We start from the raw sequence: 19,349 nt of genomic DNA on the forward strand, positions 1-19,349 counted from the left end.
AATGTCCCTTCTCTTGGGTAAGAAAAGGGAAAACAATTTTGGCAATAATCGGTCGGTCGATTCGTTTTTCCTCGAATTCGAGGAGCTCCATTTTCGTTCGCCTCGAGTCGCGAATTAAGACGATCCCCCTCGTTGATTAGCTGAATATTTGCAGTGCGCGTCTGATAAGAAGAGGCGGAGACGATTTGATTGGTCGTTTCGCGAGTCCCTTTGACGCCGTGTTTGCGAGATCCAGCTTCTTTCCAACCCTTTGAACGGGATTCCCCCTCCTCGCTCCTTTAAACCGTGGACTCGAGAAGAGGTTTGCCGAGTTTTAACTCGGGATTGGTCGGAAGTGGAGAGAAGATTTCGATGAAAGGGAAGATTTCCAACCTGCCTCGATAAACGAGAGAAATTGCAGAAGAGAGTTTGCTTGTTTGTTTATTTATGAGCTTGATAGGATCGACGTTATACGAGGGGAACAGTGGATGAAACGAAAGAAAGTGTCGACGAGGTTCTTTTATCGAGATTGTTTACTGGAGTTATATATAATTGTAAGAAGAAATAACGAATAGATGAATTGAGATAATATTAATTATAATAAATTAATATTATAATACTTAAGAATTACGTGTCGCGTCGTAATGATTTTTAAAATTTTAGTAACGAGTTTAATTGCGCAAGGGGGACTTTTCGTGTTTGAAAATGAGCAAAGATTATACATTCGAATTATTGACGGTACGAATTTTGATTTAAATTTAATTACAGCATATAATTATATAACTTTTAATAAACCGTTCCCTTCTATTACCACTTGGCACGATAAGTTGTCCGGTAATGAAAATTCTTCTTTTTAGTTCGAACTACGATTTAACACAATTGACACAAGGGAATGGCCTCGAAGTTACGCGGGCGAACCCTCTTCACTGCGAATTTCAACGAAACAGTTAGAAATTAACAAAGTTCTGTCGATTACGGGAAGCCAACCGGGTAAGCAATTTTTCAAGATAAGCGTTGCTTAATTAAATTCCTTTCAACCTTTCGCCTTCCTTTGTCCCTCGAGATTTCGAATCAATCGAGGCAGAAATAATTTCTCGTCCTTCTGCCAACAACGGAAACTCCATATTCCATCGAACGTTTCAACGTCCAACAAACGCAATTCTAATGCGACTAATAAAATTAAATTGTGCGAGTTTCGCTCAATTTTTCTTCCCCCCTTTTAAAAAAGAAAAAAACGTTTCCTCGAATGAATGAGAACGTTAATTATAATTATTATAATTATAATTAATTTCGATACAACGTGGATCGATAGAATCTCGAGTTCGTGGGAATCATAAAAAAAACTAATTTGCATAATTCACGTATGTAAAATAACGCATAAAGGCTCGTATTTATCTTCTTGGCTGAATAAAAACATTTGAGTGGAGATCAGAAAAACCTTCCTTTGATTACTCGTTATTACGGCCTAACAGAAAAACACATTCCACATTTTGCGTGTAAAATTACGTTGATTCGAGTTCCCTCGAAATGGTTCCACAGAAACACGACGTTCGAGGAAAGGAAACATAAATTTTGGAATTAAATAAAAATTAATAACAATGGAGAGAATGCTCGTTTGGTGTAAAAGAAAAGAATAATAATAATAATAACAAGGTAAAAATTTAGGGTTGAATTTCAAATTGGATGAAAGAAAATAAGGGAAAAGTAAGAGTAAGGAGAATCTTTGAAATTACAACGCCGTATCATTTCACGAATCGTATCAACACCGCGTAAAGAAGATCAGAAGGATCGTTTCCACCGCCTTATATTGCCTCTTTACGGGGCATCCTTATCAAGGTAAACCCCTGACAGGCTTGCTACGGTTGGCTACTCACCGTTATTAGTCGTGCTCTTTTAAACGACACATCATCATTTTCAATTTACCTCCTCTTACCTTCCTCCGCTCCCTTTGAAATCGGTCTGACGCGGACCGATCTCGCTCGCCCGGTTAACTTAACGTTAAAAACTTCGAGAATGTACAATTTCGAAACATTTATATGCGAAATTCAATCCTTATCCTGGGAAAACGACTTTAAAAATTCTCCAAAGGACCATTAATAACAACGATAACAACAATAATTGATCCACGACATTCCAAAAAAAGAAAGAAAAAATCGAACGAACGAGAAAAATTTTTGAAACTGGAGCGTAATAAAATACGGGAAGTTCTGAAACGTTCTCGAGAATCTAATTTCGGTCCGTCGAGTTATCGAGTGACACGGTGACAAGAGGCGCGATTAGGGACTTCCCTCGATAGGAAAGGTCGCACGGCCCAGTTCGGAAACTTGGCCGTGGCGATAGGAAGACCACCGCATAAACAATGGAACAGAGAGAAATTCGCGTCGCTTCAATTGACAACGAGGCTTATAGTGTACTGGCAGCCTGGCCGGAACAGCGGGGGCTGATAATGCTTCCGACTGATACGGCGGAGCCGTCCCCGTTCCCTTGATCTCCGTTGACACGGAAAACTCTCAATGGTGTTAACGACAGGGATCTGGCTTACAATGGGGGAGGATTCTTTCTTTCTTTCTTTCTTTTTTGGGGGAAGAAGGAGGGGAGTCGTTCTTTTCAAATTCCTTCGGCCAGAGCCTTTTTTCGGTATGCGCTCGTTTCCAGATATTTATTTATTTTCTTCGCGATGCAAGCAATTGAAGGCGTGAAATTGAATTATTCCGCAAAGCGCGCAAGATTGAAGATTAATTTCCTTGATCGTTTTGTCGATGAAGAAAGATGTTTGGAGGAGATAGTTATTATAGTAGGAATTATCAAGTTTTTCGACAAGTTCAAAATTCACGAAGATTTCCTTCGCTTTCGAATCCCTCCGAGCTCTCTTGATGATCCTCGAAGTATGAGAAGTACATTCAATCTCGAATTAACATTTCAAAGAAGAGTGTACAAACAAGAATAATTCAGGGCGCGTTTTAACGATTAATCCATCGGCAAGTTGATACGAAGAAAAAAAAGGAAAAGAAAGAAAAACACACTCGGAAATATACCGACGTTGATTCGATTCACCGAAAGGATGTAAGGTCAAGCCCTGGGAGGATCCGATGCCCTATTTCTTCTTCGACTCGGGACACACTTCGCTCGATTTTCATTTATATCTATCCATCTATCCATCTCGTTCCCCGCGCGATCCACGTGGAAAATGCAATCGAAGCGTTATTGGCGTTTGTTTGAACAATGGAAAGCATCGCGTAAAAATGGCAAATATTTGCGGAGAGCCAAGTTTCGAAACGAGGAAAATCTAAAACAGAGCTGCCTGCTCGTGCTGCCAGGGAAGGTTAAATGACTTGCCTCTACCGAGGCAAAATTTCCATTCCTCATTTTTCGAATTTTGCGAATCTCGTTCCGAATTCTTTCTTTCTTTCTTTCTTTTTTCCATTTTGCCCATTTTTCGAATCGAAAAAATCGATCAAAGGAGAAAAGAGATTAAATTACTCGTAATAATCTTTTTAATTTTTCTTTAACACCTTGCGCGAGAATGAATTTTTTCAATTCAGATATTATGTAAAGTTTCGTGGAAATCAGATTTCTTTTTTTTCTTCCCGTGATTTCAAACTATTTCCAAGTATTTAATATTCTTCGAGAAGTTTTTCACCGAGATAATAAGAGTGCAAGCAGCTTGGAAAATTTCTAAAGGATTTCTAAAGGATTGTCAAGATCTTGAGATCGCATCATTTGTTCCATGCAGAGACAGGTATTCCGATTGACTCAATTTCTTCGTGTCAATACGGGAAGAAATATTAAAGTATAGCATTAAGTCAACACGGGACGCATTATTCCCTCGCTTCCATGCAAATGATTGATTAATTGAAACACTGGAAAAATAATATTTTTCCCCTCGTAAATTTTAACCGCATTATTAACCGCTTATATTTGTCCCAGAATAAAATAATTCGAATGTTACTTCACATTTCCATTCCAAGAGAATCCTTTCTCCAAACAACGCAAAACAATTATCTCTCTCAAGATTTTCAAATTTCAAGATGCATCCGATCACACTGAGAATCAATGTACAATACCATCGTAAAATACGTTCGTTTCAATCGAGTTTCACAGATTTTCGACAATAACAAGTTAATAAACACACGCATCCGCCGGTGTGAAACCAGTTATGCGAGATAGAATTGCGTCTCCTCGCGGAACAAGGTTATTTTTCATCGTGATTCCGCGTGGAGGGTGGATTCGCGAGGGGGGTGTAGCAGCGTTGTTGCTAAACCGCTTTCTCGAGCAAGCTGGAAACGATTCGCGGGCAGAGAGGAGATGGATGGATGGTTGTGCGCGTTCCCCTGCCAATACGTCGATAAATCATTCTGACGAGACGTGGGGCGGCGAGAAGTTTTTAGCGTTACGAGCCGCCACGGTGGTCCGAAAGGCAACGAAAACGATGGCTTTAACCGGGGAGACGACCCTTTGTCGTTCTCCCCTCTATATATATACATCCTTCTGTCCCCTTCTGTTCTTTTCTTTTTTTTTTTTTTTTCATTTCCATTCTTATCCTCCTTCGTTTCGTTCTCTATCTCGCGCCCCACCGATCTTCGATTCTCGCTTCGATCGACGCGAGGAAAATTAACGGCCACGTTAATTCCTTGGCTTTTTTTCTTTTTTTTTTTTCGAAACCTCGCTGCCGAGATTTATCGGTGCATTCGAAATAAAGGTGAGATAAATTGTGGGGTGAAAGTGGGTAATTGTCGGGCTCGGTTTGTCGTAAGAGAGATTGTGAAAAGGGAATCTTTTTTTGGGAGAGAAGGATGATAATGATTGAGAAAGTCTGGAGAGAAGTTTAATGATTATAATTGCCGATGTACGAACCGATTATTCATTCTGATCGTTCGTATTTTAAATCGAAGAAATCGAAACTTGGTTTTATTCTTTTTCGTGTGTTGAAAGAGAAAGTGAAAGATAATATCGCCGCCAACAAAACGAGATAGAATCGAGATAGAAAGTTGCTCTCTTGTAAAAGACGCATTGGAAATTTAAACAGTAATGAATAAAATATAATCTAAACGAGAGAACGAGGGGAATTTATTAAATCGATATCCATGACGGGGATAGACTATCATTGAAGACTATTATTCTCATGCGTAAATGTTTGAACGGATTGATACACGTAACATTTTCAAATTACAAATTGATAAGATCGTATTATATCCACCGTATGGTATAGACGCTCGAACAAGCGTCATTATCTCCAACGATTCATTTTTCAATCAAATGGAACGTGTAACTCTAATCTCCCACTTCCTTCCATTTATTTATTCCTTTCCCCTTCCCCTTTTCCACGATAATTTTCTACAATTAATTCCAATTATTCTCTATCGACAGTCTATCGATAAATTACGAAATACTATGTTACGAGATAAATCCAAGATTAAAAAGTTGGAATCGAGATATATCACGTGATACGTTAAAACTAATAATAGTTTTGTACAATGTGTACACAGCTTTATACCTTTCCTACTTTCGGGCATAAGATGGAATTACAGCATGAGAGATAAATATTTCATTCGTCCAACTTTTGATAAATAAACGCGACACGTTGGAATTTCCCGTCGCGAGCGTTCCAACAACAACAATGAAACAGTAATACAGTTTCGGAACAAAGATTACCATCATGTAAATGAGGAATCAGGAGCGTGGAGGCAGATTCTAGTTTCTTAGAAACTGCGATTATACGTATCGTCGTGTGTAATGCCAGGTATTATCTGTCGGTGAAACGTCTTCCTGTTAATGCCGGATATAACTAGAGCATTCCGTTGCACACGCGGCATCCCTCAACCCAGTTCCATATGCTTAATACGTTAATCTCTACGTCGGATGTTACTGTGCCACGCATTCAGACCTTTGATTCGGTAATAACTAGTTCTAGATTATCGTTAAAAAGACCACTGCGAATATTGAACCGGTTTAGATTCACAAATTTAATTATCGAGCCTATTACAAGTATCTTCTTAAAAATCAAAAATTCTCGAAAATATATTTATGTAAAAAATTTAATGACTCCACAAATGATAATCGCTAATCACCTTTGAAACATTCGTTCATCCTGGGACCGAATGATTGGGGATCGAATTTAATATCGTCGCCCTACGAAAATTTTCCACGAGTCTCCACAAATTTCCACAAATTTGGGATCGAGCGAGCAGAATTTTCAAACGAGATCCTCCTCCGTTTTATCGGGGAGGCGAGGGGGGCAGGATTTATCAGTTACGCAACTCACGGGTAGACGACACAAATAGTTGGCGTTTGCACGACACATGGTGCATGTGCACCGTCTGCGAATGACTGACACGGACGTGGATCGGCTGTTCAAATCTCGTATACGAGAAGTCGATCGAGGCAGGGTCGAGCTGTTGTTGGCAGCAGGCCGTTTAATCCGGTTTACAACGGAGGGTGTTCTTTCTCGATCTGGAAGAATTCCCCCACTGGTCTTATCTAACTGTGACCTGGTTCCTTCAAGTATCTTCTTAACTAACTTAAAGAACGAGAGAAGAGAAGGGAGGAAGAAAGAATTTTCGATATCGAGGCATCTTTTTTTCTTCTTCTTCTTCCATTCGAGATTTTTATAAAAAGAAACTTCACTCGAAGAATTTTAAAATCGATTTTATTTCCCGATAATCCGATAAAGTATAGTATTTGCGCTGTCTGTATTTACACGATATCTTATCATACAGCTCATTGAGAAGATAATACCCTGTTTGAAAATACTCGAGGCAATTTGATATGCTACTTCACACGATACTTGTATACGGGATAACGTTGACAAAATATATACTGTGACCGTTGCTCGGAATGAATCACTGTAAAATAAGAATCGTAAGTGCAAATACAGTTAAATACAATGGATTTTTCGCAATATCTCCTGCTACAATCTTATTTCGGTGCTCAATAATGTGCTTATTAAATCTGTTGAAAAGGAAAAGAAAGAAAGAAACGTATGGTTGGATTCGAAGAAACGTTTAACGATTCGATTTCAGGAATACTTTTCTCAGAGATTGATACATACATCTCAGAGATGTTCTTCTCGTCTCGACGATGACGCAACGAAGCGTGATTCTAGAGATGAAGTCGTTTAAATAATATATGGAAAGATGCTCGACTTCGTTCCTCGAAAGAACGTACTTTTCCAAAGAATAAATCAAGATACTTTCCGATTCGAGAATACGGGACAAATAAAATGATTCCTTTTCAAAACTGTATTTCACAACTGTATTTCGATCAATTCAATTTGCACGCGCAATCGGATATTCGCCATCGTGTATATGCATTGCCATACTTCGTAAAACACCTTTGAATCAACTTTCACGTATCGAGCCCGAATTAATGTTCGATTAATATTTCATTTAACTCTCCAACTTCGATCTCTTCGAAATATTTCTCATTCTCTCGAGAATTCGTATTTCACTTCGGGCCGAAAATTACCCAAAAAATTGCTCATTTTCCGCGCAATTTAACCCAACTTATCCGCGATATTTTCCGTTGGAATACGGCTCGCAGCTGCTGCTACGCTTTAATTAGTACGAAGTTACTTTCGAAGATAATCTTATCAACCGAGACTCTTCGAAATAATCACGAAGGAGGAGAAGGAGGAGGAGGAATCCTCGAGGTCCAAAGGATTGCCGTGCAAGACCGGGCAAATATTTATCACGCTCGAGACATTTTCCTGCTTAAGAAAGACCTTATGCTCCTCTCTCCTTTGATTGCAGTTATATCGAGGCAAGGCTTGGCGCATAATGCAACGATCGCGCACCGGAAACGACGTAAGAAGCTCGAGGATATCTAGTGAAATGGCGAGAGAAAGAGAAAGAGAGAGGAGTCGCTTCGAAGGAGTCAATAAACACAGAGTTTATGTATGCGCGATTCTGGAGATGCCAGGGTATACAATAAATGTGTATAATATGAAAAATTATATGCGGCGTTCCGATCGTGGATGTGCTTGCATTTGTGAGAAATTTAAGGATGTAACGGTGTATGGAATGCGCGTAATGTGAAAAATTATACGCGGTTTATCTCGGATTCTTATGCAAATTTATATATATATATATATATTTTTTTTTTCAACCGAAGATTTTAGAATTTAAATAGAGATTTGTTTTAGGTTTCTTTTTCAATAATGCTGGATCAGTCGAAATTTGTTTTTATTGGAGAGATTGTATAAATCGCAAATATATGTATGGTGTGTGAATTTTAATTTACCTACTAAAGAAACACGAACACACGTGTGTACACGGTGTTAACTATTTATATTCGGGATGAATTTAATTAATACGGCATACCGTGTCATCGAATCCAACACGTATATTGACTTAACTGTACAAATTTACCTATATGCTATTAGTAATATTCATAAATATATACATGTGGATATCTTAATGCATTATCCATTCGTCACACTAATGGAATCTAATCGACAAAATTGCTCATTGAATATTGAAGAGGCTGTATCAATCTTTCCAAACGATCGATCGTCGATGAAATTTCCTCGACTGGAAAATCATCGAATCGAAAATTTTCAACATTGATTCCTTTAAAAGTTAAACGTACAAAATTAACACGCGATTACAAATATGTGAAATATCAGGAGAGAAAGAAGGCGCGTGTTGCTTTAGATTGGAGAAGAACTGAGAACCTTTCGAAGCAGACTCGCGATCCGGGGCCACCTTTCACTTTTCGTATCGGTGCAGCCAAGGGAGCCGGCATCGTCTCTCAATTAGCATAAAATGTCAGTGGAAGAAAGTTCAAAGCTATCGATTTACATCGATAACATCGAGGAATGCCTCCTGCATCGAGCAACGCGGCGAACCGTATTAATTCCTCCGATTCCATTATATCGAGAATCTACTCGCAACGCTAAATTAAATACACACATGGACTAATAAATTCGTATTGGATATTCCATTCGCGGCAATTTGTTTCGTATCGTATCGTGAGAGCTCAATTTCTGCTCAATGTTATTTAAGAAAGTTATTTCAAGAAGAATCTGATCCTAGTACAGGAAATAATTTCCGCTATTACTCGAGAGCAAATTGTTCGATTTAAAAGAGCAAAATTTATTCACTTTGCATTCCACGATACAACGATTAAAAACGCAGCTTTCGCTGTTCGCGCAAAAATACCAGAGATAAACGGATCGCGACGCGAAGTTAGAACGTGTCCAGGGAATAATAAAAAAAGAGAGAAACAAGACGGTAAAAAGAAGGAGAACAAAAAATCGAGGAGAAGGAAAAATAAAAAAAAAAGATAGTAGCGAGAAGATAATAGGAAAAATGTTCGAAACGGCGCAAAGAAAAAGAGAAGGAAAAAATAAGGCGAAAAGAGTAATGGCAAGAAAGGTGTAGAGCACAAAATTGCAATTTAAATTTTCGGGGTTTGCAACTTCTTGCGTGTGTTGGCGCGCATACACGTTTAAAAGGGGGTCGTTGCATAATGTAGAGAGCACACTCGTGCCATCTTGTTCGCGAATTTGTATAAAATACGTGTGTGGCCTTCCAGTTACCATTTAACGCGACATTTTCCTCCATCCCCCTCCCTTCTTCGGTCCATTTCACAGGGCCAAAATTCACCATCTCCCCATTTTTTCGAGACGCCCCCTCCTCTCCTTTATACTTTTGTTTCGCTTTCCAGTTTCCCTTTCGCCCCGTACGATTCGACGACCGGCCAGCTCTATTTGACTTTCATATTCGGCACGCGTGACCACTTCTGTCCCCTCGGCCTCGCCATGGGGACACGGCTGGATGAATTTATGGGGCGGATGGTTAGCCCTCTAGGGCCTCGTCTCGCCTCCTCGTGGATTCGTTCGTTCGTTGGATCTCTCCAGGTTTCTTTACAACGCTTACGCAACGCGTTAATTGGTTTCCCCGGATATTTAAATTTCGAGGGGTGTTTTGTCTCGTGTCGATTCGAACGTCTAAACTTTCGAGGGATTCGTGCGGCGTGTACGTAGGATAGTTACTTATTTTATTCGACGCAAAATTACAGGCCGGATATAACGTATATAGCAGTGTTATTATCACGCGTATAAAAATTATCCGGTTAATTTTTCATAATATCTTTTCGAGGAAGACCGGTATATAATAAATTGGTCACGGATCGTCGAAATATAACTCTTTACCAGCCTCGATTAAAAGGATTTCTCCCTCGGGTCCGTTACAAAAATTTATTCGCGGATATGGTTAATAAATTCGGAATAATAATAAGACTGCGAGACTAGACTCGAAATGTTGAAAAACCGTACGAAAAATATATATATATAAATATTTCGTTTGAGCGAAAGAATTCGTGCGAATTCTATTCAAAAATGCAGTTTAAAAAAAAGAAAGGGGAAGAGAGAGGGGGAGAAAGAGAGAAAAGAGAAATAAATACAATTTTTCCATCCAAGGTAAATTTAACGAACCGACAATTACTCGAATTCGCAAGGTTGGTCGCCGGTAAAATTGCTCGACTTCCAACGAGACGAGCCGTTCCTTCAATTTCCAAGACTGAAACGGAAATTCGCCGGTTTCTCTCTTTCCTCTTTTGCTTCGTTTAATTATTTCCACGTAAAGCAAGCTTGATTCCGCGCAAACACGGCGCGAGGAGGGACGGCTCCCCTCGACCCGGCGTTGTCCGCCGTTGAAATTCAATGAAAAGCCACGTTACACGTTCCGCCGAGGAATGCCAAGAGCTTACGGCATCGAGAAATTTCATAAGAACGAACCGGTTTGGTTCTCGAATTACCCGCCGCCGCCGCCGCCGCCACGCTGTTGCCTGGCGCCTGGAATTCCAAGGTTTGTTCCAAGTGTCAAATATCGAAGAGGAGCACGATATTCGCCAAACATGGAAATCATCGCAACCAACGCCTTCTTTCCATGAAAATTTCCGATAGAATTGAATCGATCCTTGTATCGCTATGTTTCGTGTTACGCTTATTAGTTTCCTTATTAGAAGAATATGTCGATTATTTCGAAACGCGGACCAAAAGGAGGGATCCCATTTCGAATACCTTTTCCAAATATTTTCGATTCGAGCTAACATTCTCGGTTCGATCCAAGCTAATATTTACCAGTGTTGTTATTTCATCACTGGAAGGAATAAAATAAAAACAAAATTCACACGAAACCCATTCCACTTTATCCCCTGCGATATAAAAACGACGAATCATCGCGCGCTCATTCACGACTTTCTTTCTTTCTTTCTTTTCGTCATTTTTTGAGGAAGGAAAAATACACCCTCGTTGAAAAATAATCGAAATAACGAAAACGAATACGAGGATATTGTTGGCCGTTATTGTTCATCCGTTTTGTTCAGTCGGGGGCGAAAAGTTGATTTGAATGGGTGGCGAACGTTTAACGCCTATCGCCTATGCATTTTTCGATCGCGAAATTGACGAGCACCGGGCCGACGTTACTTTCCATCCCTCGTTGTCGTTGTAAACAACCGGAATAAAATTTCGTTTCCCCCGGAAATTCGTTTGAAAAATAATACATTTCCCCGTGCACGAGTGTCCGTAGCAGCGACAGGGCATTTTATATAGTATTCGAGGCTCGTTATAACATCGAAAAACAAAAGTATCGGCGACAACGTTCCAGTTTATGACGGGCAGAATATCGCAGGATTCCAATATATCGTTCGATTGATTGGAAGATTTAAATAATTATTGAATCCGATTGTCCGATGTTGTACCGAGAAAAAAAAAAAAAAAAAAAGAATGTAGTCCGTTTGTCGAGTAAAATTGAAAATAAAATTACACGGGAGCTATTTCGATAAGGGGGATGAAAAATTACATGCTCGCGTATATTTGACCGATGCGTGATCGATCACTTATGCGCGAATCTACGTAATTTTTAGATCCCCTGTATTCAAATATTCCCTAAAAATTTCCTCCCACTTTCGTCTCGATTGTATTTATTTATATTTAAAAAAAAAAAAAAAAGAATCTCTAATTACAAGAGAAATAATAATGAAATATCGACATGGATATTTCAATTTAAAATATTTCAATATAAACGTGAAAAATGAATAAAGCAAAGCTGATAAAAATCCCACGGGAGCGTAAATGTTATTACGTACTCGTGAATTCGCTCGATTTTATTTTTTAATTATCTCTAGTTGTCGCGACGCGTAATTATTCTGAAATTCGATGTAATTCGAGACCGTCGTCGAACGACCACTTATTATCCATTGTTCTTTTTTTTTCCCCCCCCCCCTCTCCCAATTCGTTTGGTAATTCGATTACATATTAATTAGGAACGGCCTTGATTTTATTTACCACGGAAATAAAAAGCAGAATCGATGATTGGGAAGGATAATCACTGTGTTATTAAATACGACAGAGAACAACACGCGATACGACATTTATAGAAGCATAAAACGGCGGAAAACGCGGAGAACGCGGCCTCTGGCTGCGAACCGACGTCCCCACTTCCGGTTTCACGCGAGCAACAACGCGATAGGCATTCGCGTTTCACGGACGAGCGGCAATTGTCTTGTCACACACACACACACGTATGCACACACACATACGCACGTCGGAAATACAAAATACGCGGAAACTTAGAGCCAGTGCAAATCGCTTTGCGATTGTTTTCACGATGTACGGCTCTTAATCGCGCAAGATTTAATTCTCCAACTTCTTGACAATGTCTTGAAAAAATACGCACGGAGCAGCATTCATTCGCGTAAACGATCGGAAAATTAAATATGGATTCGACGAAAAATTTCAACAAGTTTCCTTCTTTCGTTAAATCCTTCGCCCGAATAAAATTCGCTGGTGAAATAATTTAATTGGAACAACGAAAATGTATCGGGTAATAAAGATATCGATTATCCTCCGCTTCGTTTCATTCACAAACGAATTGATTCATTCGCGTTACAAAAAAAAAAAAAAAATTGAATGACACGTGCAAAGTGTCTATATAAACGAATTGTCGCTCGATTGATACGTTCGATTCTAAACTCGACGCGATTCGTAATACAGAAGAGAAACATTTGCACAAAACTCGTGTTAATCGGCGATAATGCGCGAGATGCGATCAATTCGGGGCCCAATAAAATCATTTTAATCGGCTGACAAGCGCGACACCAGCTTATACCAATTCCATGAAACGCGGGAGCTACATAAAATATCGGCACAAAAATTATCGAACCACAGAGTTGAACGACGCTTTTCGCGTCGTTATTAAAATAAACTTTCACGCGCTATCTATCGGCCATCAAATCGTTTTGCAAACGATTTATTAAAAATAAATTCGCTTATACTCGATTTCAATTATCGAACAGATATCGATCAATGATCTCTCCAATGATCGAGAGATTCGAATCCAACAATTTTTCGATCATTTATACATCATGAATGCACCGATAAATCTCCACCATATCTATGCATTACGTCTCTTTCGACGCTTCGAATCAAACGACTGGCGTAGATTAGAGAGAGGGAGATTCTATTCGGTTCATTAAAAGGTTCAAACGTCGAAGAAAAATGGAATGTTTGTGGGAGATAATCCGTGCAACCGGGTCAAGCGACCTCCACTTATTATCGTGCAATGTGCTTATATATTCGTTCCTTCTTTCGATCTTCTAATTGGACGAGAGGGAAATATATTTTTTTACAATCGTGAAGCGGTCAGAGAATTTTTATCGATTATTACTGTACCACATCGATATATATCGATTAATAATTAATCAACATTAATACCACGTCGTTTATCCCTTATAGAAAAATTAACGAACGAGTCGATGCAAATATTCCGTATCTTCCGAAGAAAAAAAAAAAAAGAAAGAAAGAAAAGATCGTTTCAAGACGCAACAATATCTCTTAGATTCCCGTAAAAGTGAAACTTCGAGATACGATTTATCACGTTGAATTTCCACGAATCGTCGTCACACGTGACGAAGCTTTGCCCGATAAGGGGAACCGATAAACCGACCTCTCCTCCCCCCAGGTTCGGCTCGCGAAAGAAGAGGACCCCAAGATGCACGCTTCTCGAGGGAAGGCGGCCCTAAAATAATTCAGGGCTCCCGAGGCGAGGTCGGCTCCCTTGCGAGCATTCCTCGAGAATCTACGAAAATACGATTCCCGGCAAATGTCTACTTTGTTACCGGCTCTCGCTATAAATAGACCCAAACGGCCTTGGTCAACCTTCCTCCTCGAGTTCGTCGACATCGATAACCGGTACTACTCCTCCTCGTCGTCGTCGTTGCCGTCGTCGTCGAGTCGGCCGACACTTCGACCGTGCTTCTGTGTCGGCCTGGGATTCCCAACTTTTGAGATCATACGCGGTGATCGGCGTATCTTTCCTTTATTCTTTTTTATCTCCGAAGAGGGAGGGAAGAGGGAGAGAAAATCGAAGGAGGATCAAGAAAGTATATTAATGGATGATGATGATAATAATTTCTTTTCGCAGACGCGTGGGTTTTTTCACAATGCGGGATAAGTGAAGACGTTGCGTCGCGGCGAACGTCCCTTTGTGAAAGAAGCAGAGTATTTTTTTTCCTTTTTTTATGGAAGAGCGATGTAATTTTGAAGGCACGAGATTATTTGTATTTGTATTTTATTGCAGAGTGAATGTACGTATGTTTTTTCGAGATACGCGATTATTTATGGCTTATGACGCGTATATCGTGCGAAGATAAATGACAATTGGATTGGATAGTTTTTTTTTTTTATGCGATTTTTCTTGAAACGGAACGAGAGAGATTTTTTCTTTTTAATAGGGGGAATTTTATATTGAACGCAAAAAAGGAGTTCGCGGGAATCAAGACGTGACATTGTGGAGTGGAATTTTTTGGAAAGTTTTTATTATTGTCAGAGTTGAGGTTACATCATATTTAGACGAGTTTATTTGCGGTTTCGTTTGAATGGGAACTGGTATTCGATGTGATTCGATAAGATAGTGGTAGTGGTTCAACCTGTTTGCAGGTTAAGCGAGATTGAATAACGATACCAGTGTAAATGGTACTTTGTTCGAAAGCGTTGAGAATTACGGAAGATATACTTATTCTTTCGCGAGCAAGTAAAATTAAATATTGAGCAAAAATCGAGATTAACGAGATTGTAACGAGATTATTTCGCGAATAATCGTTCGAAAGCTTCAAACTATTTTTCGAAGACAAAAAAAAAAAGAATCGCCATTAACATTTCAACCCGTAGTTTCTTCTCATTTCCATCTTAAACTTATTAAGCTCGTAATTACGAACAACGTTTGAGAAATTCCCAGGCCGAAAGGCGAGAGTATCGCGAGGAAAGAGGCGAAATTACTGTTAATTAACCCCGATCACGATCACCGATCTTATAACCACGATTCCCTGTCCACGACATAAATCGGCCGATACGAAATCGAGAGATAATAAATCGATTCATGAATCGATTGAATAAATCGGCGAGATAACAGGCGTTCATTATACTCTTCCTTCCTTTCGTTGATCGATACGTCGATACGCGTCGGTGGATTCCGAGATCGGAAAGATAGAGGTAGTAAGATATCGAGCTCGGTTTTCTCCAGACGCTTCTTCTCCAACGTTAAATACGAGTAAACTGGTCACGAGGAAGAAGTCTTCCTCCTTGGCCGAAGGAAGAATTCCAACACGAATTTCCTCCCTCTCTCGTCGATGGAAAGAGCAAGGAAAACGGGCTGATCGCCCGTTGATCGCAAAACGAATAATATCATCGAGCCTCGATAAAAACACGATTTTAAAATTTACCCTCCGCTTCGATCGAACGCGTGGAAAAAATTATATAGCTATCTATCTATAAGAGCGGTCTCGACCCTATATGCAATCGACTTCTCCCCGTGAATTACGCGAGGAAAGGGTCGATCGATCCCTCGTCGTCACGTTTCGATTCCCGGTCGACGCATCGAGGCAACAAGAGTGATTCGCCGCGAGTCGAACTCATTAACAACGAGGCATTGGAACAAAGGGGCGTCGCACGCGAGATAAAAAGTAAGTGTAAATTCGTTGCTTGAATTACCTATCTCGTAGGACGTGCCAGCCGATCGTTTTCAGGTAAACTTGGCCGGGCAGGATTATCACGGTCACTTCCTTTCCTTTCCTTTTCCAAAACTTTCCAAAGCCTTCCTTCCTTCCTTCCTTCCTTCCACCTTCTTCTTGCAGCCCTCCCTTTCGACCGAGCAACGACGAGAGCCTTTGATTAACCGCACCAAATCGCGTACCGAGTCGGTCGGTCGTCTATCGCCAATTATCATCCACGCGGCGTTTTCACTTGGCGGAACACAGGGCGGGTTATCGAACGACCTAACCGACACTCTGTATCACACATATACTCCGCACTTTTTCGAGCAAAGGCCACGACCATCCGATCCCTTCCCTCCTCCCGTGTTTATATTTCTACGATTTTCCGCGTAAACGGTCGACAAACGCGGCTGTTCGCAACTGTGTCTCCACACAACGACGACAACACAACTACAATGTTCTTCGACCGTTTCGATGCGAGAGTTTTTTGCCGCGCGACGACGACCAGTAACCTGTTTACAGGACGCGCAGACACCAGCGATAATAACTCGAGTCGAAGAAAAGGCGTCCTCCAGCTGGTCCCAGATCTGTTCGAATGGCGGATGCTCGGCCTCGTATCGCGTTGGCAGTGATGCGTTTCCGTCGCGTGGAACACGTGCGTATCCTCCTCCTTCTCTTCCTCCTTCGTTCGAACGCTGTGCTTCGATACAGGGATGCGAAGCCTGTTATTTTCGAGGATAGTAGAATTATATTGCTATTGAGTAGGAATAGTAGTGGAGGATTGAAATGGAGGCGAGATTAACGACTACCAACGTGGTCGTCGGATCCGTTGATTTCAAAGAACGTTTTGTGTATTTAGCGTCGACCATTCATCGACGATACTCGGCTATATATATGTATATATATATATATATCGAAAGAACACAATGGCAATGTATGTACGAGATAGAATCGACGACGAAGAACGTAGATCGCGTATCGGGACACGAGATTCAGTTGCAAAAGCCGTCAGGGACGAAGTGTGTGTGTGTGTATGTGTGTGTGTGTGTGCTGTGCCAGGTGCAAGGCTGTTAACTACTTTTTCCTCCGACCTTCGCCACGCTCTTCACCTCTGACAAAGAGGAAACGTCTTCCGAGTCTTCCAAGAAACTAGTCGATACCTGCACGCAACACAGACTCGAGGAATGTCTGTCTCGCAGCACGATTTCCAACGTACGATACGTCCTTTTTGGAAGGATGGTCGAGAGAGGTGGATTCCTGGACGCGTGTCGCACGGAACGACGAGATCGCGAGGAACGTTGAATCGTTCTTCGTAAACCCCTTTCCGTTGCCCTTTCACTACACCGAAGACACGCACCTTTATACCCTTTCTTCTGCCTAACGTTACTCCTTTCCACACCGTTTCTCACCGAGCGAAGCAACCGATTCTCAACGATACACTCGCGCGCGACCACGTCCGCCAGACCACTGACACGACTCAGGATTCCACGAGTGACTGCAGCCGCACACACGGCTCGAGTCGAACGACTTCGTTGCTCGGCGCCGCGACTCGTGGAGCCGAACCATCCCGAATATGTACGAACCGTTTCTTTGCGCTGATGCTGGCCACGAACAGCGCGCACTACGGCTCCGACTGCTCACCGTGCTGCAACTCGTCCCGTCTCCTCCCGCTTTCCACAGTCCACCACATGTTTCGAAATCGAGAGGAAGAGCAAGATCGTTTGGAATTGTTATGATCATATACGATTGGTGAACCGTCGAATCGGGGAATCGGTTGGACTAGTATATGGTGGCGAGAAAGGGGAATTGTGAAGAAAGTGATTCACTTTGGTGATTGATATATGTTGCAAGTTTTCACGAAGTTCATCGTTGATCGATCGTTTTTCTGAATTTTAGAATTTACGTACGCGTAGTACATTTCTTCCGATTTTCCATCCACGAATCGATATGAGGTATGTCGTACTCGCAAGAGTGTTGATTAAAATTCGATCATATGTGAACGTGTTAATAGGTGAAGAATGCGTTCGAATTTCTTGTCGAATTAACGAATGTATCAACATGTTCTTTGTCACGGGGCAAAAGTGAATCAATATGAAAATTTACAAGAATATTAATTGGTGAAAAACTAGAATTAAGAAACACCAGAATAAAACGATACTTTTCTTTTCCTTGTCCAATTATACTTTCCACAATTTTAAACATCGATTATACTTAAGGCAAAGCTGAAACTATACGTGGAAGGAGAATCCTTCCGAATTTCAATTTTAAAGGAACTTCTAGAACGAGGGATCGTTTCGTCGAGGCAATGGAAAATGTTTTCAATGGTGTTCAGGTGTGCGAGAACCACGAAGATCGGTCATCGAACTTCGACACGGTTTAACAGGGTCTGGGTACAATTTACGTACGGTTGCGAAAGCAGTCGGAGCTCGAACTTCGAATTTACATTCGAAGTAAATTGGAATGCGGTATTCGACGTGGAATGTACAGGGCATGCTGATAGTAAAGACGACGTGTTTTCGTGGGGAGAACGGTTGCTGGTTATCGAACACCTTGGCGACGTTATTGATATGCTAACTGGCTGGAAACTGTCACATAATTTGTCTCTGTTCGTTGGTCTTGCGGTCAACCTGGTTGCTCCGAGTTTATACCCGTATAAAGGATCAATGGTGGCGTTCGAAAGACGTTACCTCTATTTCCAAGATGTGCATTAATTTGGAGAATTTCTCGTCGTGAACTTTTATCTCGAAAGTAACTTCGTTTCGAATATTTCATGACCAAGAAAAAGAGTGCAGAGAACGAATTTCTTTTTTTAAATTGTTCAGAAATATTTCTTTTCCAAAAACTTTTTTAAAACTTTCGGATTAATATGTATTTTTTAACCGTGGATAACGATGAGAAAGATTGTAAAAAGCTATTCAAAAAGATACGTGAATATTTTTCGTCTACGGTATAATAACGTAAAAGTTAATAATGCGATACGACGATGAAGATGGTTTAATAAAGCAGAAACGTTTCACGAAAGTGGGTCAATTTTCCAAGTATAAATTACGAAGAAACGATCGATCATCGGATTCGATTATACAATTAGTTGGACAACTTGGCTCCATTCGCCACTTCAAACTTCCATCAACTTCTTCAAGCGAATCAAACTGTACATTCCATTTTAACTTACGAAACTCTCTTCAAATAAGGATTCCCCCGTTGATTATTGATTTCCACCGATGTCACGTATCGAGAATATCAAAAAAATGTTAAACATCTATTCAAAAAAATGTTGATATCTATTATATATACGCGACAATCAACTGTTTGTTTGGAACTGAAAATACAGAAAGGAAAAAAAAGAATTTTTTATTTTAATTTCATTTTCACAACGA

The 19,349-nt window shown here is 40.5% G+C and overlaps 1 protein-coding gene across 3 annotated transcripts in view; it reads right to left on the reverse strand.

Moving 5' to 3' along the window:
• LOC107994632 (mannosyl-oligosaccharide 1,2-alpha-mannosidase IA) overlaps positions 1–19,349 on the reverse strand; it is a 467,472-nt gene that overhangs the window by 125,856 nt on the left and 322,267 nt on the right. The window contains exon 1 of one of the 3 annotated variants that reach the window (XM_062073868.1): positions 15,971–17,488. The exons of 1 other annotated variant lie outside the window; for it this stretch is intronic. The gene's annotated coding sequence lies outside the window, so the exon portion shown is untranslated. Of the gene's footprint in view, positions 1–15,970; positions 17,489–19,349 lie in introns of those variants that run through there. One more of the 3 variants, XM_062073867.1, reaches the window with a different exon arrangement.

Source organism: Apis cerana, linkage group LG4, assembly GCF_029169275.1.
Source record: "Apis cerana isolate GH-2021 linkage group LG4, AcerK_1.0, whole genome shotgun sequence".
In the NCBI taxonomy this organism is placed as follows: Eukaryota; Metazoa; Arthropoda; class Insecta; order Hymenoptera; family Apidae; genus Apis; species Apis cerana.